The 9,092-nt window shown below is 36.0% G+C and overlaps 1 long non-coding RNA gene across 1 annotated transcript in view; it reads left to right on the top strand.

Annotated features, from left to right (window-relative positions):
- Nucleotides 1-909: 909 nt before the first annotated feature.
- LOC148126447 (uncharacterized) overlaps nucleotides 910-9,092 on the top strand; it is an 81,040-nt gene continuing 72,857 nt past the window's right edge. The window contains exon 1 of the long non-coding RNA XR_015742634.1: nucleotides 910-1,404. This is a non-coding gene — a long non-coding RNA (uncharacterized LOC148126447). The remainder of the gene's footprint in view (nucleotides 1,405-9,092) is intronic.

The following is a 9,092-nucleotide window of genomic DNA, read 5'->3' as shown; positions in this document are numbered from 1 at the left end:
CCACCAAAAAAGTTAATACAATCCTTGGTTGTATAAACAGAGGCATAAAATCAAAATCAAACAAAGTATTAGTACCACTTTATAAAATGTTAGTAACATCACACCTAGAATACTGCATCCAGCTTTGGTCACTACATTACAAAAAGATGTTGAGACTTTGGAAAAAGTGCAGGGAAGAACAACTAAAACGATTAAAGGCCTGGAGATTAAAATATATGAAGAACGGCTGCAGGATTTGGGTTTCTCTAGTCTAGAGAAAAGAAGGACTGGAGCGGCATGACAGTAGTATTCCAGTATTTGAGGGGCTGGCACAAAGAGGAGGGGGTCATTTTCCAAAGCACCATTAGGCAGGACAAGAAACAATGAATAGAAACTAATCAAGGAGACATGCAACCTGGAATTAGAGAGAAACAGTGAGAACAATTAACCAGTGGAACAGCTTGCCTTCAGAAGTTGTGGATGCTTCATTAGTGGAGGTTTTTAAGAAAAGACGGGACAGCCACTTGTCTAAAGTGGTACAGGCTCTCCTGTTTGAGCAGGGTTTGAACCAGAAGATATCCAAAGTCCCTTCCAGCTCTATTCTGATTGATTGGTTGATTGAAACAAAACTCTCATGTTGCATTTTCCGAGAAGAATAGCACCCAAAGTACTGAGCTCCTAGATTTTGGAGGATTTGGGCAAGGGAGTCACTTTGCTTGGAGATGTTACTTGGATGTTTCTAGTGTCAATAGTGGTGATACAGTTGGATTGGGCATTAGCTAAGCAGTGAAGTTTAGCCAGTACCGCACCTCCCTTCTACTGCCACTGCTTCTAACAATATACTCTTGTTCCTAATGAATAACGACAACCTCCATATGCTTCCTATACAAAGGGATGATCTCGTTTTCTGAGTCTTTACATCCAGACTTCCTCAATGCATGTCCCAGATCTCTCTTCCTGATAATCTGGCAGGAGAAGGCTGATATAGTTCTCTGTTCCTGGTTCCAATAGATATTTTGCAACCACATTTTTAGACTGCTGTTTTCTCCCGTTGTTGCACCTCCAACGAAGGATGGGAAACAGGTTTGAATTAACTATTAGCCAGCTGGAATTTTCTTGAACCAGAACCATTTATGATATTTTAAATGTCTGGCTGACTCCTCCACCTTTCCCTGGCGTGTCAGTACTTCTTCCTATTATCTGGAACGTCTAAGGAACATATTCTGCTTAAGGGAAGCCTCTATTTGCAACCCTCGTAGTCTGGACATAATCAAGGAAAATTAAAATGCTTACTAGCTAATGTTACAGAAACGGAGAAGGCAAAATAAGAGATTCTTATCTTTTTTTTACTGTGAGTTTTCTTTTGTTTTAAAAAAGCAATATTGCACTCTGGCTGCATCATGGTTAATGCTGAAGCAAAAAGTGGTAAGGTTGACTGAGCATTTGAAATGTGTCAGAACAAACTTTTTATTGTATACATTTGGAATTAAACAGAGTGTTTTGCTGGGATGTTGGTGGTGTGGATATATATGGGGAACTTTCCCTCTTATTTTTTTTAATCTATATATAATTTGAGGAAAGTCACCATACTGTTTCATGAACTGGTTATCATATTTACCAATGAAACATTTCCTTCTCCTTGTTACTAAAGATTTTTGTAAACCATGTTTTATTTGTAGATATTTGATAAAACATAACTAGCTGTTCATATGTGCTTTACAAATCCCATAGTTCCCAGTGAATACGGATTATGGCAGTTGTAGTATAGCATCTGGAGAGGAATGAGCAAGAACAAGTTTGGCCATAGTAGTTTATAGATTATTTTTTTAAAAATAATATCTTTTTAAGTGTTTAGTGATTCAGATAAAAACTGCTAGTAAACATGTTAAGAACTCTAACACAGGGTTTGTTTTTTCTTTATTTGTGGAATACTCATTTTTAGTTTGGAGATTTTTGAAGACAAAAGACTTGGGAAAATGTTCACAATCACGTTTATTGCAGTAATTTTGGTCTCTGTGATGGAATAAAGGAAATGAAATTTGATTGAATTTTTTTTTTTTGAAGCAATCTGAGGAGAAACGTTTGAATTACAGCTAAACTAGTTTCTAGAGAGCTAAAAAGGCCTGTTGGAGCTGGGAAAAAAAGCCTTATTCCAGTTCTTGGCTGTTTCCAATTTATACAAAGAGAAACTGAGAGAAACGCTATGTGCTACTTGATTAAAAAGAGAGAAAAACCTTATTTTTAAGCCTCTTAAAGGAACAACAGCATCTTTAGGTATGGCCAAAAAATCAAGAAGCAAAGCCCCATTCCTTTTGTGATGTCACAATTCAAAGGGGCAGGGCTTGAATTACACTGCCATGACAAGAATGTTTGTTTTGGGGACTCCTTCATGATAATGAAAATAATTTTTTGTTCAACTAGGCAATACTTCAGCAAATAATTTTACTTCTAGAACATTTGCAGCCATTGGTCATCTTTCATTCCTGCAGAACTGTTTTTTTAATTGTTTGTTAATCATTAACAATTAACATTAAAAATATAGCTTTTTTTTTTTTAAATCCACCTACCTAAAGTTGCAGTTTGGGAAAATATGAAATTTGGAGATAATTTTATTAAATAGGTTAGGTTCAGGAAAAGCAGGAATAGGTTTTGCGCTTCAGGAAAAGCAGGAATAATTGTCAGTGGTGATCTAAGAAAACACTGTGAGATACAAAAAGAGACAAGACAGACTCTTCTTCAGTATATTTTATTCTTGCAGTAGTTCTTGAAATAGATATAAGGCAAGTTAAGATGATTGTGGAAGTAAAAATTAAAAGAGAAACTTATAATTAAAGGCCATTGGCAGATGACTTAATGTTGATTTTGTATGATCTAATAAGGGGAATAGAATTATTAATGAGAAAATTAAAAGTATTTGGTACAGTTTTAGTTTTAAGATTACTAATCAGAAGAAGAAGATATTAATAAAAATATGAAAGCAGAGAAACCAACAAAACTGATGAAAAAAACAGGCTTTAAAATTGAGAAAAAAGTAAAATATTTGGATATCAACATGGCAAATGCAAATTATATCTTATTTCAAAATAATTATGTTAAAGTATACATGAGGTTTAAAAAGATACGTTAAGAATGGATGTCTTTATTTGAGACAATACCTGTTTTGACTATTGATGTGTTATTTAAATAGTGGCAAAAGGATATAGGTAAGTTTGTATAACAAGGGAAAAATCACAAGTTAAATATAAGGGGTTGTAAGATGCAAAGGAAAAAGGATTTACCTGATTTGAAATGGTATGTTGTAGCTTGTTATTGATTTGGATGAAAGAAATGCTGAGAAATTGAAGACTTAGAGTCTGAAGAACGTGACCTGAGTTTTGGATGGCATAGATATTTGTGGTATACTAAAGTTAAGGTCAATATTCATTGAAAAAAACATTACAGTGTATTAGATGTGCCATATTGAGAATATAGAATAGATACAAATACAGGTTGTCCCTATAAACACCCCTTGACAAGAGAGGGGCCTTTCAGTACAAGAAGCATTTTATAGATGAGAAATAAAGAAGGAAAATACAAATGGTGAGATAATAGAATTCTGTCAAGGAGAAAACAAAATATAATCAAGGCAACAATTGATTGTAGCAGGACATAATAGTCATGGTTTTTCTATTTACAGTAATCAAAAGACACAAAGGAGACAGAAGAATTTATGGTACTGTATATTTTAAGACTGACTTTGAAATGGAATTGTACACAAATGATAAACATGTGATTGCTAAAATGTATAAACTTTTACTGAAATTTGAAACAGAAGAACAAGTGAAAAATGTATGATAAAGTGAGTTAAAAATGTTGATTATAATATACAGATGAAACAATGGGAAAATATGTGGCTGACAGGACAAACATGTACACTATGTTATGATCTTAAAGAGAACTTTTAGTAAATGATGTACTGTTGTTATATGACACTAGAAAAATTATCCAGAATATATAAAAGTACTAGCTCTATACCCGTGCTTCGCTACGAAACTATGTGATCGGGCTTAGTTTTGGGAAAGGAAAAAAAGGGATTAAAATTGTGCCTCTGACTACCAGCATCCATCGGTATTCATCTGCCTAACATCCTGTCAGTATGTTAGAGAGTTGAGGGCTGTTTGGAAATTGAAACATGGAAACAGAAACAGTATTTGCGGTGTGAGCAAGGAGATAGCGAGGCATGGCTTAGCTCAATTGTTCTGTACTAAAGCTGATTGGTGCTGTGAAACTAAAACTGAAACTCATCCCCTCTGCTTGCGTTTTGCATTTGGAACAGATTTCTTTTCAGGTTGGGAGGGGGAGTAAAACTCCTTAGCATCAGAGCGGGTTAATAATAATATAGTAAATACTAATGCTCTGATGGTCATTTTGAAAAATCTTTTCTTAGTGAGCACCTAGAAGCCAAGAGGAACATACGTGCCAAATTTCAAATTGGTGGGCTTTATGGTTCTGGAGATCTGTATAGTGTTCATCTGGGATGACTATACAGAAGCCTGATGATGGCAGATGAGATTCTGCCGAAACATTGCTACAACTTTAAAAGCACAACTACAATGACGTGGGAAAATACCCGTGTAAGTACCCACGAAAACTTAAGAAAATATATATATATATATATATATATATATATATATATATATATATATATATATATATATTCTGAGGTTCTGCAGGTATTTGTATGTGGATCTTTGGTTATTCGGGTTTTCTCCCGCGTAAGATTGGAAGTATCTAGGCAACGTTTCGATGAAGTCTCATTCATCATCTTCAGGCTTGTGTCTTCGGCTCTGTGCTTCTCAGAGTGATGTGAGCTTGCAGCTGCTTCTTCCTTTTAACTGCTAGTGGGGGTGTGTGACTTGATTGGGTGGGGGCTTGGATGTGTTCTGATTGGTGGGGGGGTGTTCTCACCAGCTCAAATCCCCCAGCGACTAAGACTAACCTGAGCACAACCAAGCCCCCACCTGAACAGAACATGCCTCCAGCCAATCAGAACACGGCCAACACTCCAACCAATCAGAACACAGCCAAGCCCCCACCCAATCAAGTCACACCCCCACTAGCAGTTAAAAGGAAGAAGCAGCTGCAAGCTCACATCACTCTGAGAAGCACAGAGCCAAAGACACAAGCCTGAAGATGATGAATGAGATTTCATCGAAACGTTGCCTAGATACTTCCAATCTTATGCAGGAGAAAACCCGAATAATCAAAGATCCATATATATATATATATATATGTGTGTGTGTGTGTGTGTGTGTGTGTGTGTGTGTGTTATATATATATCTATATATATCTATATCTATCTATCTATCTATCTATCTATCTATCTATCTATCTATCTATCTATCTATATCTCACACACACACACACACACATATATATAATATTTCAGAAATTATCTTGAAAATGTGAACAATAAGAAGGGTCATTTTTATCATGATTGATGATGCAATATAGCTAGAAGATTTTGAGTTCTGATGAATACATTGATTCAGTAGCTTTTAAAGATTAATATGCAACTGAAACCAGAGCTTTTCTTCTTGAGACTGATGGTTAAACAATTGGAAAAATGTCATAGAACTTTGTTTTCATATATGATAACCACTGTGAGATTATTCTAGGCAGAATGAGAGAAATATTTGGCAAAGCCTATGACCAAGGAATGGCTGGTGATAGAACTTGCTAAGATGACCAAATTGACCTGTTTGATTAGAGAAAAGACATTTTCTGTCCATCTAACTAGACCACCCTGTAGCTTGACAAAAGGCAAAGGCAATTAAGGGCAAAGGCAAAGGATGGGAAAGTTGGTGTCTAAGACAGGATGAAAATTTCCACATCCTGTTTCTCTCGGTAGCCAACCAGATGTCCCTGGGAACTTACCAGTATATGTGATATGAAGATCATCATTCTCTTCCACTCATGGCATTTTGAAGAATTTATACTTTCATCAGAACTCATTATAATTGCCCCTAAGACTTTCTTTCATGGATTTGTCCATTCTCTTGACATTTATCTTACTATGTAGGGTCTACCAGAAAGTGGATTCCATACTTAATAAGTCATGTTTTTGTGAAGAAATACTGGTTTTCTACTCTGGTTTGAGAATTTCTTTCTAAATTCTCCTCATGGCATTTTAAAAAATGTATTTCATTGTTGGCAGGAGTGAAGGGACTTTGGCTAAGATTGTTTTGCACCTTCCAAACACTTGGGAAACTTCTTGGCTTTCCAGATTTCTGAATATGGGGAAGAAAATCCACAAGAGAAAAGGTCTTCCAATAAACTGACATACTAGATCTGTGAAGGCAAACTTATAGCATGCGTGCCACAGGTGGCATGCAGAGCCATTTGTGTGGGTACATGAGCCCCAGCCAAACTTACCTTACTGCGCATGCGCGGGGGCTTCCCAGCTGATTTTCGGCCTCCCAGAGGCTTGAGGGAAGCCTCTGCAGCCTTTGGAGGCCAAAAACATGCCCGTTTGGTCACTTCCTGTATTTCCAGAAATACCAGAAGTGATGAAAGGGCCCATTTGAGGCCGAAAAAGGCCTCAAATGGACCGAAAATTAGCTGAGAGGCACTTGCATCCCCAGTGCAGGTAAGGGCGTGGCAGCGGGGGTAATCACATGTGCATGCACAGGGAGTGTGGGGGCCTCTGCGCACATTGCCTTCTGGGTGCTGGCACATGAGCGCCGGTGCACATGAGCATGCATGTAATTTTTGGCACAGGAGCCCAAAAAGGTTAGTCACCACTGTACTAGATGTTGGAATACCTAGAGCTGGAGGCTCCTGGAGAGATAATTGACATGAAAAGAGGACATTTACATACATACTTTGTCTATCCTGTGATGAAAGAAGTGCAGGAACACCACACTCTGCTTTAAGAATTTTACCACTGAAATTTAAAAGAAATGTTAAAATTGTCTTTCATCCAACTGGAAGGAAATATTGCTGCACAGTATTAATTCTGAAGCAAAATGTAAGGCTCTATTGAATTCTACTGTATAGTGCAGTATTAATGCAATATCAGGAGTTTTCAATTCAATGTATAGAATGTGAATGATGTGTGTTTGTGTTTATATTCATAGTCATAATGTACACTGAAGATGGTCATACAAGGTGCAATGACAATAAATTAATTTTGTCATACAATAAAGTAAACTAAACTAAACTAAACTAAAGATCAAGGGAAAATTCTATCAAAGTAATAGTATAATATACTTTGTATTCTATCACCAGAATGGAATTTCTCTCAATATAAAAACAACTAGTTTATACTACTGCCTAAAATTGTCTACTTGGAGGTCTTGTAGCCATTCAATGGAATACTTTTCAATTTTGACAACTTTAAGATGTGTGGGCTTAAACTCCCAGAATTCCCCAGCCAGTATTCTGGGAGTTGGTCCACAACTCTTAAAGTTGCCAAGTTTTTTTAAAATTGAAATATATTGGGTTTCTAAATCTATTGCACAGATGAATCCTACATTAGAACATTCCTAATTGATACAGATACTTAATAGGACTGTGTCAATGGTGGGAAAAATCAGATTTGAAGCAATCCAGATATTTGATTAGAATTATCTGATCCAGGTGATTCAATTTGGAATTCTGAATTGATTTAGAAAAATGGATTTCTGCTCATATAGAAAAGTGCCCATACCCAAATCAATTCTATGAATTTGGTTTTTATTTGAGTCTGATGTTTGATCAAATCAACTTTAGAATAAAAATGAATGGTATATTCGAATGTAGCTTGACCACTGTTAGAAAGTCAACAACTTAAGAAAGTCCTCAAATTTCCCCAAGGAATTCCTTCCACTTACTGCTCTTTTTTTGATTTAAAACATGGATTATTATTTTATTTATTGATTAGACTCTCATCCCATCCGTATTCTTTTATGAGTAATTCAATGCATACCTAAAACTTCTTCCTTCTATTTTCTCCACAATAAAGACCCTAAGAGATGGTGTTGGCCCTCAATCACCTAGCTGGCTTTCATGCCGAAAGTGGAATTAGGACTCACAGTCTCCTGGTTTTTAGGCCATCATCTTAAAACATTATATCAAACTATAGTGCAACATAAACCAGTAAAATATAATCATAGACACTGGGCAGCAGAAATTATTTCTTTTGCTTAAGATGACAATCTCTGAGGTACCAGAAGAATATTTTCCAGTGCAATGGCCTAGAGGTGGAGCTCTTGTCTCACAATCAGGAGGCTGTGAGTTCGATCCGAGGAAAGGTCTAATATTTGGAATAGACTCTCCTGTTGGAGCACAGGATTGGACTAGATGACTTCCAAGGTACCTTCCAACTCTGTTATTCTGTCTATTTTCTTGTTCTTCAAGTTCTTTATATGTCCACATCAAACATGTCAAGTTCTTTGAAGTTTTGCATAGAAGACTTGTTTCTGTCTTCAGCTGCCCTCTGAATCTGTCCCAGTCTCTCTAAATTAGAAGTTTTTACTAAATTTAGGATTGTTCTTTGCTTACTAAGGTCATGTTCAGGGGTGCTTCCACAAATACAGCCAACTGGCCTGGAATGAAAGCTAAATTTGATTTTATTTCATTGATATTTGAAGGCAATTGAAATTAAATAGAAGTTAAATTAAAGGAATATATTTACCCTTCTGTTATTTGTTTAATTATTTTTTTCTGAAGCCTTATTAAACAATATATTAGTTGTTATAACAGCAACAACAGCAACACAACTGCCTCTGGTAATCATTTTTTTTCTGAGGTTTAGTGTGGTAGTGTCTCAAGCTTTTAAGGCTGAGTGTACTGCTATTTTATATTTGGTAGATTGTAGTTTTCAGGAAGTGATAAAGCGTGTTTTATTTCAGCAATATTAAATAGACTGAGAACATTATTTATTTGAGCATTCCTACATTATCAAGGCTCACGTCCTGGATTTCAATGTCATCTATCCTCTTTACAAAAAAGATAGCAAAAATATTTCATGAAGCAATACAAATTTGGATAATTAATATCACTGAATTATTTACGATGGTAATGAGAATGCTATTGGTGCAAATCTTAGTACAGCCATATATTTTGTCACGGAAAGAAATAAAACCCTCCTC

This window comes from Pseudonaja textilis, chromosome 3 (genome assembly GCF_049901715.1).
Source record: "Pseudonaja textilis isolate UNSWEBS1 chromosome 3, rPseTex1.2, whole genome shotgun sequence".
In the NCBI taxonomy this organism is placed as follows: Eukaryota; Metazoa; Chordata; class Lepidosauria; order Squamata; family Elapidae; genus Pseudonaja; species Pseudonaja textilis.
The sequence above is the reverse complement of the archived record's forward strand: the minus strand, read 5'-3'. Positions and strand labels throughout refer to the sequence as shown.